We start from the raw sequence: 13,115 nt of genomic DNA on the forward strand, positions 1-13,115 counted from the left end.
GGCTCTGGAGGAGCTCCAGGGGTTCCAGGGGGTGCTCGGCGGAGGCCATGCCCAGCCAGAGTGGCCCTTCCCCGGGCATAGTCTGGGGAGAGTGGGGGGTGGCTCTGGAGGTGCTCCGGGGGCTCCAGGGGGTGCTCAGTGGAGGCCATGCCCAGCCAGAGTGGCCCTTCCCCGGGCATAGTCTGGGGAGAGTGGGGGGTGGCTCTGGAGGTGCTCCGGGGGTTCCAGGGGGTGCTCAGTGGGGGCCATGCCCAGCCAGAGTGGCCCTTCCCCGGGCAAAGTCTGGTCGTGTGCGGGGTGGATGATCCCTGCTCCGCCTCACGCGAGTTCGAGACCGGCTGGGTGCCCTTTTATCCATGAGGCACTGCACTGCCTCCGGCAGCCGAGTTCGGGGCCCGGTGAGGGCTCCAGGCTCCAGGGCCTCCGACCCGGAGCCTCCGACCCGCAGAAGGTGCTCCCTGGCCGGGAAGAGTCTGGCCGTGTGCGGGGTGGAAGATCCCTGCTCCGCCTCACGCGAGTTCGAGACCGGCTGGGTGCCCTTTTATCCAAGAATCAACTGGAGTGTGGAGCTTCTACGGGCCTCCAGGGGCACTGTCGACCCAGAGCTGTGCCCCGGCTTCAGTTCTCTGTATCTCAGGAATTTTTTTATTTATACATTCATTTCATCCATAATCTCTCGCGCATAAAGGGTTAATATATGGTCCCCGGGTAGGGGACGTATCAGATATTAAACTGATAAGAACAGATACTACACTTGATCTTAGCCAAAAGGCCGAGAAGCGATGCCCACAATGGGTTCGGGGAGCAGTGAGCTCTCCCCACGCTGACCCTCCCGTCAACGGTCCAAAGCGGCGCCCGCGCAAAGCGCCCGGCGGAGGGGCCGGAGCGCGAGCGGCGTACATGGAAACGACCCTTTGGGTTTTTTTTTTTTTCCTCTGACAAAAAACAAGAGGGGAGAGCGCGAACGCAGTCCCCCACTACCAGAAATTATGCAGTTGAGATTCCCACATTTGGGGAATTCACAGGGGTCAGCACATCCTGTTTGTGCAATGGACGAGCCTCGCCCTGGGTGAACCACCTTCCTGATCATGGTGTCGCCCCTGCCAGGTAAGTATGAGTTGCTCCGCTCCGAGCCAAGGCCCAGGCCCTGGAAGAGGCAATGTGGCAGCATGGTCCTTCCGGCCATTTGCATGGACCAGCTTCCACCCGACGATTGAGCCCCAGGTTAAACGGCAGCGATACACACGCAAGTCTGTGCGTTCTAAGCACTCTTTTTTACTTTTAAAGTTCTTGAACACGGGATGCCAAACGGAGGGTACGCAAGGGCATGTTTAAAGGCCGACAAGACACAACCTTTGCTCTTGGAGGATGACCGCTTGCTTGCTTTAGACATAGGTAGAAAAGCCCCGCATTGAAGCAGGGCATCAAAAAATTGGAAAGATCTCTTGTTGTCCCTCTCCACGGAAATCTTTAGTAAAAGGCGAAAGATTTATACGCTCTGAAGAGAAACAAGAGTGCCACGTTGCAGCGCCACACGGCGTCCAGTACTTGAGGGCACACGGGGCTTCATCACGGGCAGTGTACTTCTGTTCACGCGCTCATTTGCATCGGCGGTCGCGCGGCAAAAGGGACACGACAGGCTCGCACGTCGTTTCTGTAGTGTAGCGGTTAACACGTTCGCCTAACGCGCGAAAGGTCCTCGGCTCGAAACCGGGCAGAAACAAAGCCTCCTTTTATGTTTGCTTCAATCTTTGACACGGTTCATTCCAAACTCGATGGTTTATTCCTAGAAAAGAGGGAGGAGCGGCGGAATTGTCGGCGTAGTCCTTCAAACTTTTCATCACAGAGATCGGGGGAAAAAGACACCGACACACACGCCCAAAAAAAAAAAAAAAAAAAAAAGGGGCCCCCCTGCAGCCCCATATGTCCTCGTTAGTATAGTGGACAGTATCTCCGCTTGTCACGCGGGGGCCAGCCGTGGATAGTGGGCATAGAGCGTCAGCCAATCAGAATGAGCCTGTGTGCCATGTGCCACTGTGATGAAGGCCAACCAATCAGAATGCAGAGATTCGTGTTGTTCACAAATTCATCTCAAGAGACCAGAGTTCAAATCCTGCTGTGCCCAGAAGAAGAGGAACGTTTCAAAGGATCAAAACTTTAAATATATGAAGTTTATGAGTTCAAACTTTAAATATATGAAGTTTATGAGTTCAAACTTTAAATGTATAAAGTTTATGAGTTCAAACTTTAAATGTATAAAGTTTATGAGTTGGTGTGTCAGTTTGCACTTGTTAAAGGTCAGATCATGAGAAGGACTCACATGCAGCTGCTGGGACTGATTTGCAATATTAATAAAATCACAAATTGATCACAAATAGTGATTTCTGCTTCACCTTAAGAGATTTACCCACGTCACATCTTCTGCATGAATAAACTTGGAGTGGGTCAGAAACAGGGAGTTTAGTCCGCAGGGGTCAGAGGTCACACTATCACATCTCTAACACTGCAGCACTGAACTGTACTATTGTGTTCAGTTTATGTTCTGCAGAGAAATAAAACATTGACTCATATTATTAATGATATGATATCTCAATCATGTATGGAATATTATTGTATTATTATATAAGAAAACACAATAACATATACTTTTAAGAATATTTATTGACAGGGAAATACCAGAAATATTAAGTTTCATTTATTTACAATTCAGACAGCATTCATTACTTGACAGTAGTATTTACAATAAATATACAGATATATACAGTCCAGGGAAGTATGTGTGGATGTGAGGACTGTGAGGGCCTGCTTCAGCACCAGTTTGCAGAACCTGCACGTTCTCCCTGGGGCAGAACCTGCACGTTCTCCCTGGGGCAGGTGACTCCTCTCTCTTCCTCTTCTGCTGCTTCCTTTTTCCTCTCTCTGTCTTGTGGCCTCCAGCTCCCTGTGGAAGAACTCTGTGTCCACAAAGTCCTTAAAGGTGGTGTTTCTTCAGGGCTGCTGCTGCTGCTCAGGGCGTCCTGAGAAAGAGACGGTGATGGTCAGAACTGTAGGAGGTGAGGTGATGGTCTGAGGAGGAGGCTTCACTGTGGCAGGTGTCGTGGTGACGGCAGTCGTCGTGGTGACGGCAGTTGTCATGGTGACAACAGGCAGAGTTGTGGTGGTGCTGCCAGAGTGTCTGTGTTTGCTCCAGTTTTTCGGGCTGATGTTGAGTGAAGATGTGGCATTTAATAATCTGATGTGATGATGATGTAATGATAAATATGTAGTTTTGTGGTCGGGTGTAGCGTGCTGTTGGCTGATTGGCTCAGGGACAGTGGAGGGGGAGGCGGCCTGTTGTGACGACTGCGGCTGAAGCTTCACTGGAGGAGGAACTACAGAACAAAACAGATGAATGTTTTAGTGATAAGCAACACGTGAAATACAAGACATGACACACATTTAGAACCACTGCACTGGCTGTCAAACTACAGTCAGCATGAAGCATTCATCTGTTCACTCTGTGATGGTTTGACTGAGACAGACACACATGGAGCATGAAGCATTCATCTGTTCACTCTGTGATGGTTTGACTGAGACAGACACACATGGAGCATGAAGCATTCATCTGTTCACTCTGTGATGGTTTGACTGAGACAGACACACATGGAGCATGAAGCATTCATCTGTTCACTCTGTGATGGTTTGACTGAGACAGACACAGACACACATGGAGCTCACTCACTTTGGGTTCTCTCTTCTCCAGGAGCATCAGATGCAGAATGTGTGGGACGAGCTGCATCTGAAACAACTAAAACACCACAATATAGCTTTATGTTTGTTTAGATTATTCTATTAAAATGTCAGACCTGGAGCTGAAGTACTTCCAGACTCGGGCGGAACAAACCTCAGCTCCTGTGGAAGTGGCACTGGAGGCTTAAGGGGCAGCACATCTGCAGCAGCTGAAGAGAGGAAAGAAATGTATGATACGTTTGATCAACTTTGATCTTACAGTGAATAAGCAACAAGTAAAAGCTCTTACCGTCCTGTGGTTCCTCCAGAACAGTCTGTTTGGACTGTGCAGCTGCTGTAAGAGAAGAAGAAGAATAATGAGTCATATTTAGCCGTTAGTAACAACGCACACTTACATTTGACCTGTTGTTTATATCATAAGTAAGTTTATATGGCTGTTTTATTTAGCAATGTTAGTGTGAATGAGCAGAAGAAGCTCTCACTCATTCATATTGAACACCAGATAATATGACTTACTCTCATCACAGATGCATGAATTCAGAGCAGGACCTGAACAGGGTCAGGAACAACTGAACTCATGCACAGGACAGAACGTGTCCCAAAGTGTCTTTCATGGCAGGACATCTGTGTGTGAACTTCTGTAAACCTGAGGATGATGGAGCTCAGCAGCGACTGGTGCAGACACGGCTGGAATAAAAGACAAACCTTTTTAACACATGGTACATCCAAAATGGAGCTAAAGCGTTACAGACACATTACACACATCCACGTGTTGATTGGACGGAGATGCTGAACATTGTCCTCTCCAGCGCGTCCTCTTCAGCCACTACTAAAGGAAAAGACATGAAATGAAACAGAAGTGACTGCTCCTCTACACGGTGTGACTCTGTGTGACTCCACACAAACCAAGAACACATGATTTATGTAGTTATACTCACCCAAGGGCTCACGAAGAGAGCTGGTGGGGACACGAGTGGGTGGGACAGAGGACGGGACAGAGGAGGGCAGGAGAGAGGAGGACAGGGCAGAGGAGGACAGGGGAGAGGAGGACAGGGGAGAGGAGGACAGGACAGAGGAGGACAGGATAGTGGAGGACAGGACAGAGTAAGACAGGACAGAGGAGGACAGGGTAGAGGAGGACAGGAGAGAGGAGGACAGGATAGTGGAGGACAGGACAGAGGAGGACAGGGTAGAGGAGGACAGGGCAGAGGATAGGGCAGAGGAGGACAGGGCAGAGGAGGACAGGATAGTGGAGGACAGGGCAGAGTCCTCCTCCCCAAACGCTCCTGTCTTCCTCCCAAACGCTCCTGTCTTCCTCCCAAACGCTCCTGTCTTCCTCCCAAACGCTCCTGTCCTCCTCCCAAACGCTCCTGTCCCGGCCCGTGTCCCTGAGGCCCGGCACGTGTCCCTGAGGCCCGGCCCGTGTCCCTGAGGCCCGGCCCGTGTCCCTGTGGCCCGTGTCCCTGAGGCCCGGCCCGTGTCCCTGTGGCCCGTGTCCCTGAGGCCCGGCCCGTGTCCCTGAGGCCCGTGTCCCTGAGGCCCGGCCCGTGTCCCTGTGGCCCGTGTCCCTGAGGCCCGGCCCGTGTCCCTGAGGCCTGGCCTATGTCGGCAAAACCATCAGGAACCATCATTTTAACGACCGTCAACACAACGTCTGTAACTCAGTTTTTGCAGTATTGAACATGTTCCTCCCTAAGAGGAGGGACCACGACTTACTATTAAAACAGCGCAAAGTGTTTTGGATTCATGCCCTGCAGACACTGGCTCCTCAGGGGCTGAATGACGAGTTCAATCTCAACATTTCCCTGTAACAGCTCTGAGGATGATCTGCAGTACACATACAGTACACGTGCAGCCCGCGTGCAGCCCGCGTGCAGCCCGCGTGCAGCCCGCGTGCAGCCCGCGTGCAGCCCGCGTGCAGCCCGCGTGCAGCACACGTGCAGCACACGTGCAGTACACGTGCAGTACACGTGCAGTTTTGAATATAACTCACAGGGTTTTCCCATTGACCTGTTTACTTTATTCAACACATTTATGTATACTTTTATTCTGCTATACATTTTGTACTGTATTAATCACTATTTTTGACGTATGTGTAATTCATCATGAGTTGTCACTATTTGTCTATCGTTTTGGGTATTGTTAACGTGTATGATCATGTTAGTGTTAGTTGTTCTAAAACATCTGTGATTGGCCACCCCTATTTTTTAGGCCACTCCTTTTTAACTCCTCAGTTTCCCATTTGCCTGACGAAGGCCCAGTTGCCGAAACGTTGCCTCTTTACGAATACATTTTTATTTGCAAGTAACACAGTGTGCGGGATTTCTTTCCCTGTCAAGACGAAAGGAAAAAGGTCAATAATAATAATAATAATAATAACTTTTATTTATATAGCGCTTTTCAGTGACCCAAAGACGCTGAACATAATAAAAAAGGGGGGGTATTTACAGACAGGGGGGACAACATGTACAATACACATTAATATACAGATAAAATGAACAAGACAGAAGAAGTAGAGAGAAAAAGATGGGGATGTAACAGGGGGTAGAAGAGTAGGCAATGGGGTAGAGGAGGCTAGGGGTAGGGGAGGTCATAGGCTTGGGTGAAGAGGTCATGTTTTTAGGCGGGATTTGAATGTTGTGAGTGAGGGCGAGTGGGACGGGGGGGGAGGGAGTTCCAGAGTCGGGGTGCTGTTCGGGAGAATGCTCTGTCGCCAAAACTTTTGAGTCGGGATGTTGGTGCAGTCAGGGTGAGAGAGGAGGAGGATCGGAGAGCTCGGGTGGGGCGGTGGGGGATGAGGAGGTCAGACAGGTAGGGGGGGGGGCAAGGTGGTGAAGAGCTTTGAAGGTGAGGAGGAGTATTTTAAAGTTTATGCGCTGCTTGATGGGGAGAGAGTGGAGAGAGCGGAGAACGGGAGTGATGTGATCACGGGACCGGGTGTGGGTGAGGAGGCGGGTGTGGGTGAGGAGGCGGGTGTGGGTGAGGAGGCGGGTGTGGGTGAGGAGGCGGGTGTGGGTGAGGAGGAGGGTGTGGGTGAGGAGGCGGGTGTGGGTGAGGAGGCGGGTGTGGGTGAGGAGGCGGGTGTGGGTGAGGAGGCGGGTGTGGGTGAGGAGGCGGGTGTGGGTGAGGAGGAGGGTGTGGGTGAGGAGGCGGGTGTGGGTGAGGAGGCGGGTGTGGGTGAGGAGGCGGGTGTGGGTGAGGAGGCGGGTGTGGGTGAGGAGGCGGGTGTGGGTGAGGAGGCGGGTGTGGGTGAGGAGGCGGGTGTGGGTGAGGAGGCGGGCAGCGGAGTTTTGGACCATTTGGAGTCTATGGAGGGAATGGGAGGAGATGCCAGGGAGGAGGGAGTTGCAGTAGTGGAGGCGGGAGGAGATGAAGGCATGGATGAGGGATTCAGCAGCGGGGAGGGTGAGGCAGTGTCGGATTTTGGCGATGCGGCGGAGGTGGAAGTATGAGGTCTTGACGATGTGGCTGACATGGGGAGTGAAGGAGAGGGTGGGGTCCATGATGACACCGAGATTGCGTACCAGGGTAGAGGGGGTGATGGTCGAGGTGTCGATGCTGAGTGAAAAGGGACCAGTTTTATTGAGAGTGGATTTGGTGCCAATGAGGAGGAGCTCTGTTTTGTCACTGTTCAGTTTGAGGAAGTTGAGAGTGAGCCATGATTTTATTGTAGAGATGCAGGTTTGGGTGTGGCTGAGGGGAGGGTGTGGGTGAGGGGGGGTGTGGGTGAGGGGAGGGTGTGGGTGTGGGTGAGGGGGTGTGGGTGTGGGTGAGGGGGTGTGGATGTGGCTGAGGGGAGGGTGTGGGTGGATTTGGTGGTGAGGTATATCTGGGTGTCGTCAAAGTAGCAGTGAAAGTCCAGGTTGAGTTGGCGGAGGATGTGACCAAGGGGGAAGATGTAGCAGATGAAGAGGAGGGGCCCGAGGACTGAGCCCTGGGGGACCCTGCGTTACTGGGGAGAGGGTAGATGAGTGACCGGAGAGGGAAATGAACTCTTGCCTGTTGGTGAGGTAGGATGTGAGCCAGTCAAGTGCAGAGCCCTCAACACCCAGTTGGCGCAGCCTTTGTAGGAGGATGGAATGGTTTATAGTGTCAAAGGCTGCGCTGAGGTCTAGTAGTAACAGGATGTTGAGGGCCCCGGAGTCTGCAGAGGTGAGGAGATCGTTGAGTACTTTTACCAGGGCTGGTTCAGTGCTGTGAAGTGGGCGGAAGCCAGATTGGTGGGGTTCATAGAGGTTGTTTGACTGGAGGTGGGTGTGAAGTTGGGCGGCGACGATGCGTTCCAGCGTTTTTGAGAGGAACGGCAGGTTGGAGATGGGGCGGTAGTTGGAGAGGTTGGCGGAGTCTAGGGTGGGTTTTTTGAGGATGGGGGTGATGGAGGCCAGTTTGTAGATGAAGGAACATGGCCGAGGGATAAAGACTGGTTGAAGAGGGTGGTGAGATGGGGGATGAGAGCAGGGAGGCAGGCCTTGGTTAGAGTCGTTGGGAGGGGGTCGAGAGAGCAGGTGGTGGTTTTGGAAGCGGTGATGAGGTCTATGATATGAGAGGAGTTAACAGAGGAGAAGGTGGTGAGGGGAGGGAAGGGTGGGTGGTCAGGGAGAGGAGGGGGGGCAGGGGTGGGGGTGGTGATGGAGTTAATGGAGACGGCAGTCATGGAGCTGTTGATTTTGGAAATTTTGTCATTGAAGGCAAGGAGGAAAGAGTTGCAGAGGTCAGGGGAGGAGGGTGGAGTGATGTCCGGTGGCTGGAGCAGCTTGTTGACGGTGGAGAACAGGGTGCGAGGGCTCCGGTGGGAGCTGTTGATGAGGGTGGAGAGGTGGGCAGATTTGGCGGCTTGGAGAGCGTCACGGTAGGAGGAGATGTGTAATTTGAAAGCTTCGGCGTGGACGGTGAGGCGGGTTCTTTTGAGGAGTCGTTCGAGTTGGAGGCCAGTCTGCTTCATGGTGCGGAGTTCAGGGGTGTACCAGAGGGCGGGGTTGATGTATGAGACGGAGGAGGTTTTCCAGGGGGCTAGGGAGTCAAGGGAGTCGGAGAGGGTGGTGTTGAGCATGACAGCATAGTCGTCTGGGGAAGAGGGGGGGGAGTCAGGGGGGAAAGCAGAGGATATGAGCTGGGAGAGCGTGAGGGGGTTGACTGACTTGATATTGCGGTAGGTGATGGTGCGTTTTTTGGGGTTGTGGGGCGAGGGTAGGGGGGCGGAGAAAAGGATGCAGAGATGATCAGAGAGTGGGAAGGGGAGGGGGTGGGGCTTAGATATGGGTAGGAGAGAGGAACAGACTAAGTCCAGAGTGTGGCCTTTGGTATGGGTGGGGAAGTCAATATGTTGGGTGAGATGGAAGCAGTCCAGGAGAGAGAGGAAGTCGGATGTCAGTGGGGCGTTGGGGCAGTCAATGTGGATGTTGAAGTCACCAGTGAGTAGGAGGCGGGCAGAGAGAGAGGATGCAATGGTGAGGAGTTCAGACAATTCAGTGAGGAAAGAGGGGTGGGACTTTGGGGGACGATAGATCAGGATAGCGGTGATAGAGTTGGGGAGGGAGAAGGCGAGGTATTCAAATGATGAGATGGATGGAAGGTTGAGGTTCAGTTCAGTGATGGATGTAGATTTTTTATGAATAACAGCAAGACCTCCCCCACGCCCGGAGAGGCGGGGTTTGGCAGTGTAAGTGTAGTTGGAGGGAGTGGCTTGGTTGAGAGCATAGAAGTCCAGGGGCTGTTGCCATGTTTCACAGAGGAGAAGCAGATCAATGTTATTGTCCAGTAGCAGTTCAGATATAACAGGTGATTTGTTGGAGAGGGAGCGGCAGTTCAGCAGTGCAAGGGAGATGGATGGGGGCGCGGAGATGGATGGGGGCGCAGGGGTGGGGGGGCGGAGGTTGCTGAGGTTGGCAGTGCGGCAGGTGGGGGTGACGGGGGGGCGAAAACTAGTCCAGAGTGAGGGGATAGGTGAGCCGTCGTTGGAGTGTTGGTTATGGGAGAGACCAGAGCCCCTGTGGATGTAGCGGGGCCGGCGAAGGATCCCAGCTGAGCTAGCTGCAGAGGCAGCAGCAGCTGGGAGACGGTGGTTATGGTTGAGGAGGTGAAGGTCAGCAGCGGTGTAGGTGAGTAGGCGAGAAGTTGGTGGAGCGGTGGCCTGGAGGCGTGGGAGTGATAGTCCGAGGAGGAGATGGAACGTAGCAGCAGATGAGAGTAATCCAGTTAGAATGTTGGCGGTGGCTAGAAGCTGGTTAACTAGAAGCTGGTGGGCAGAGAGTTGTGAAAAAGCAGCAGTGGACCGGGTGTTGAAGCTGGTGGAGTGAGTGGCGTTGGTTGCCCCAGACCTTGTCTGCACAGCAGGGAGGCCCCGCGTTACCATGACGGACCTCAGCAGGTGTTAAGCCAGCTGTTAGCTGGCGGCTAGGGCAGTAGATAGTCCAGGAGTGAGGGAGGAGATGAGCGATGGACGGTGCAGTAATGTCCGATGAAGTGAAGGAACAGGGATGTAGACAGAAGACAACACAGAGACGCGGGAACAAAACAAAACAATGGAAACGACTAACAAAACAAAGACGTTGGGACAGAAGCGGCAGTCCACATACCAGACGCCGGCGTTGCTCTAGCCCAATCAAGACGCATTTGAGTCCAGTTTTGTGACCAGATCGCCCCCGTCTGTGGAGCGGGGAAAGCAGAGAAACGGGGCTGTACCTTGGTTGTATGGGGCTGCTTTTCTCCGGGTGGAGCCGGTGCCCCGCTCTCCGTGTCTGCTCCTGTGGCGGGCTGGGGCCACACCTTCGCCCAGGTACAGACCTCCGGGGCGGCGGGTGCGGGAGCGCGGAGCCGGTGTTCGGGCGTGGAAACGCCGGTGCAGCGGAGGAGAAGCGGAGCCGCGTGCGGCTCGTGGTGGTGCGTGCCGCTCGTGGTGGAGCCGGTGATTGGACGTGGAAACACCGGTGCAGCGGAGGAGAAGCGGTGACGCTCGCTCGTGGTGCGTGCGGCTCGTGGTGGTGCGTGCGGCTCGTGGTGGAGCCGGTGTTCAGACGTTGAAACGCCGGTGCAGCGGAGGAGAAGCGGTGCCGCTCGCTCGTGGTGCGTGCCGCTCGTGGTGGAGCCGGTGTTCGGACGTGGAAACGTCAAACGTTCCCGATGAAGGAATGTTGTGAACAACAGACAGGAAAACAAGAGAGCGTCTTCAGACGACTGCGCCTTTTCTAACTTTGCGCCGGGGGCGTGACTAAAAAGGAAAAGGGGCGGGGGCTGCTGCAGCACGGTTTCTCTTTGGCAATAACTTTGTGTTAACATTTCATTCAGGTTAATACAATTTTAGATGTTTGTGTATATTATTCCCTTAGAAACATACATTTTCTTCTACCTTTGGTGCATATACTCTGGTTTCACTCTAAATAACATAAAACAGTGTTAATTATAAGACAAAGTTAGGAAACAGTACACTTCACATGAAATTCTTGGTAGTTCACACTTCTTCTCATTTTCATCAATTGTAGCATATCTGTAACACATTGTCCACGCAAAGAAGGTTAATGTCCGTCCAGAGTTATTCTGGCTGGTCTCAGATTGTTATCTAAGACTTAGTCAGGTCACTGCATGTGGCTCCGCCCAGGGGCCTGTGGTGTGACAACAGGCACTAGGAACCCCTGTGATCCTTCAGGAGGTGTTCCTCTGTTTGATCTGCAGTTTGCCCGTAGATCAAACAAGGCATTCCTGAGGAATGTCAGATGGTCATTCATTCCTCTACTTTATGTTACATCATCATGCTGTTGCGCCGTGCGTCAGTTGGTCATCGGCTGCATATAAACCGGAAATAAGTTGCGGCTCGGGACACGCCGGTCGGGGAATTGGTTTCACTTCCTGCTTCTGAAGAGTGCAGACGCGTTCTTGCTCGCTCCATCCAGCTTGCCATCGCTTCTTTACTTATTTTTCCAGTTTTAACGACATATCTGACGCCAGCGACATGTCCGGGAGAAGAAGGAAGAGAGACTGTGAACGCTGTCGGAAATATCAACAAGAAATTAATGAGCTGAAAACACGGATATTTGTTTTGGAATCTGAAAAAGGTCTTCACGATACAATTCCTGTGTCAACCGATGGTAAGAAGAGCACACTTTTTACAACTAAACCTCAGTGACTCTTTGTCGTTTCCAAAACTGTCTAAAAACCAGAAGGACCAGGCTGTGTCTTGGAACAAACTTGGGGCAAAGCCTAAACAATACAAATATAACGTAAAGTCACCTAAAATACAGCTCACAAACAGATTTTTTTTATTTTTTATTTTAACATTAAAATGTAATACATGACGTGGCCAAAATGCCGCAGACAGTGGGAAGTTCTGTGCCATTCTTCAAGGTCACAGAGACACAGGCTTTGCTTATTGGAGATGGTGCGATAAGTCACGTGACGCATGAAAAGATCAACACACACTGTTTTCCAAGCACCACAGTGAGTGAGATAACATCACTCCTTCCAAATGTTTTGGCTAAACATCGAGGAGCTAAACAGCTGGTTGTGCTCGTGGTGCAGTGGACATGCGGCGAGAACAGACTGAAGTTTAGAAAAAAGACTTCTTGAAGTTATTCGACGTGCTGATAAAATGGAAATCAAAACATTCATAAGTGGACCTCTTCCAAACATCGACAGGAAGAGAAATAAGTTTAGCTGCTTCAGCTGAACACATGGCTGTCCAAAGAGTGTGCCCCTAGAGGACTGCACTACATTGAGAACTTCTATCTATTCTGGAAACGAGAGGGGCCCCCACCTATGCAGAGGTGGAGTGAGGGTGCAGAGGTGGAGTGAGGGTGCAGAGGTGGAGTGAGGGTGCAGAGGTGGAGTGAGGGTGCAGAGGTGGAGTGACGGTGCAGAGGTGGAGTGAGGGTGCAGAGGTGGAGTGAGGGTGCAGAGGTGGAGTGAGGGTGCAGAGGTGGAGTGAGGGTGCAGAGGTGGAGTGACGGTGCAGAGGTGGAGTGACGGTGCAGAGGTGGAGTGAGGGTGCAGAGGTGGAGTGACGGTGCAGAGGTGGAGTGAGGGTGCAGAGGTGGAGTGACGGTGCAGAGGTGGAGTGACGGTGCAGAGGTGGAGTGAGGGTGCAGAGGTGGAGTGACGGTGCAGAGGTGGAGTGAGGGTGCAGAGGTGGAGTGAGGGTGCAGAGGTGGAGTGAGTGGAGTGCTGACAGAGAACCTGCTCCACGCTCTGAGGCATTGGACTGGGCCTGGACAGGGTCCTGAGCAGATAGTTAGAGAAGAGAGGAATGAGAGAAGAATTCCTGCTCCATCAGCCAGAGACCGAGCCAATGTTTCAAGATCAACAGCACCACAACCTCAGCCTCCACCAAAGGATTCATCAGCAGCTGCTCCACCACCACCAGCAAAGGATTCAGCTCCAGCTGCTCCACCTTCACC

General features: G+C 52.6%; 2 non-coding genes and 1 pseudogene across 2 annotated transcripts; all 3 read right to left on the reverse strand.

Annotated features, from left to right (window-relative positions):
* Positions 1 to 684: 684 nt before the first annotated feature.
* LOC140345609 (U2 spliceosomal RNA) lies at positions 685 to 784 on the reverse strand (annotated as a pseudogene).
* A 165-nt stretch (positions 785 to 949) lies between these two features.
* On the reverse strand, positions 950 to 1,115 carry LOC140345604 (U1 spliceosomal RNA). Its single transcript, XR_011923894.1, has one exon. It is a non-coding gene; the product is annotated as a U1 spliceosomal RNA (small nuclear RNA).
* Positions 1,116 to 1,402: 287 nt separating this feature from the next.
* On the reverse strand, positions 1,403 to 1,516 carry LOC140345612 (U5 spliceosomal RNA). The gene has a single exon (XR_011923898.1). It is a non-coding gene; the product is annotated as a U5 spliceosomal RNA (small nuclear RNA).
* Positions 1,517 to 13,115: the final 11,599 nt, after the last annotated feature.

The sequence above is a fragment of the Eucyclogobius newberryi genome, unplaced genomic scaffold, assembly GCF_026437365.1.
Source record: "Eucyclogobius newberryi isolate DKJ021-1_F unplaced genomic scaffold, fEucNew1.0.hap1 SCAF_56, whole genome shotgun sequence".
NCBI classification, from domain to species: domain Eukaryota; kingdom Metazoa; phylum Chordata; class Actinopteri; order Gobiiformes; family Gobiidae; genus Eucyclogobius; species Eucyclogobius newberryi.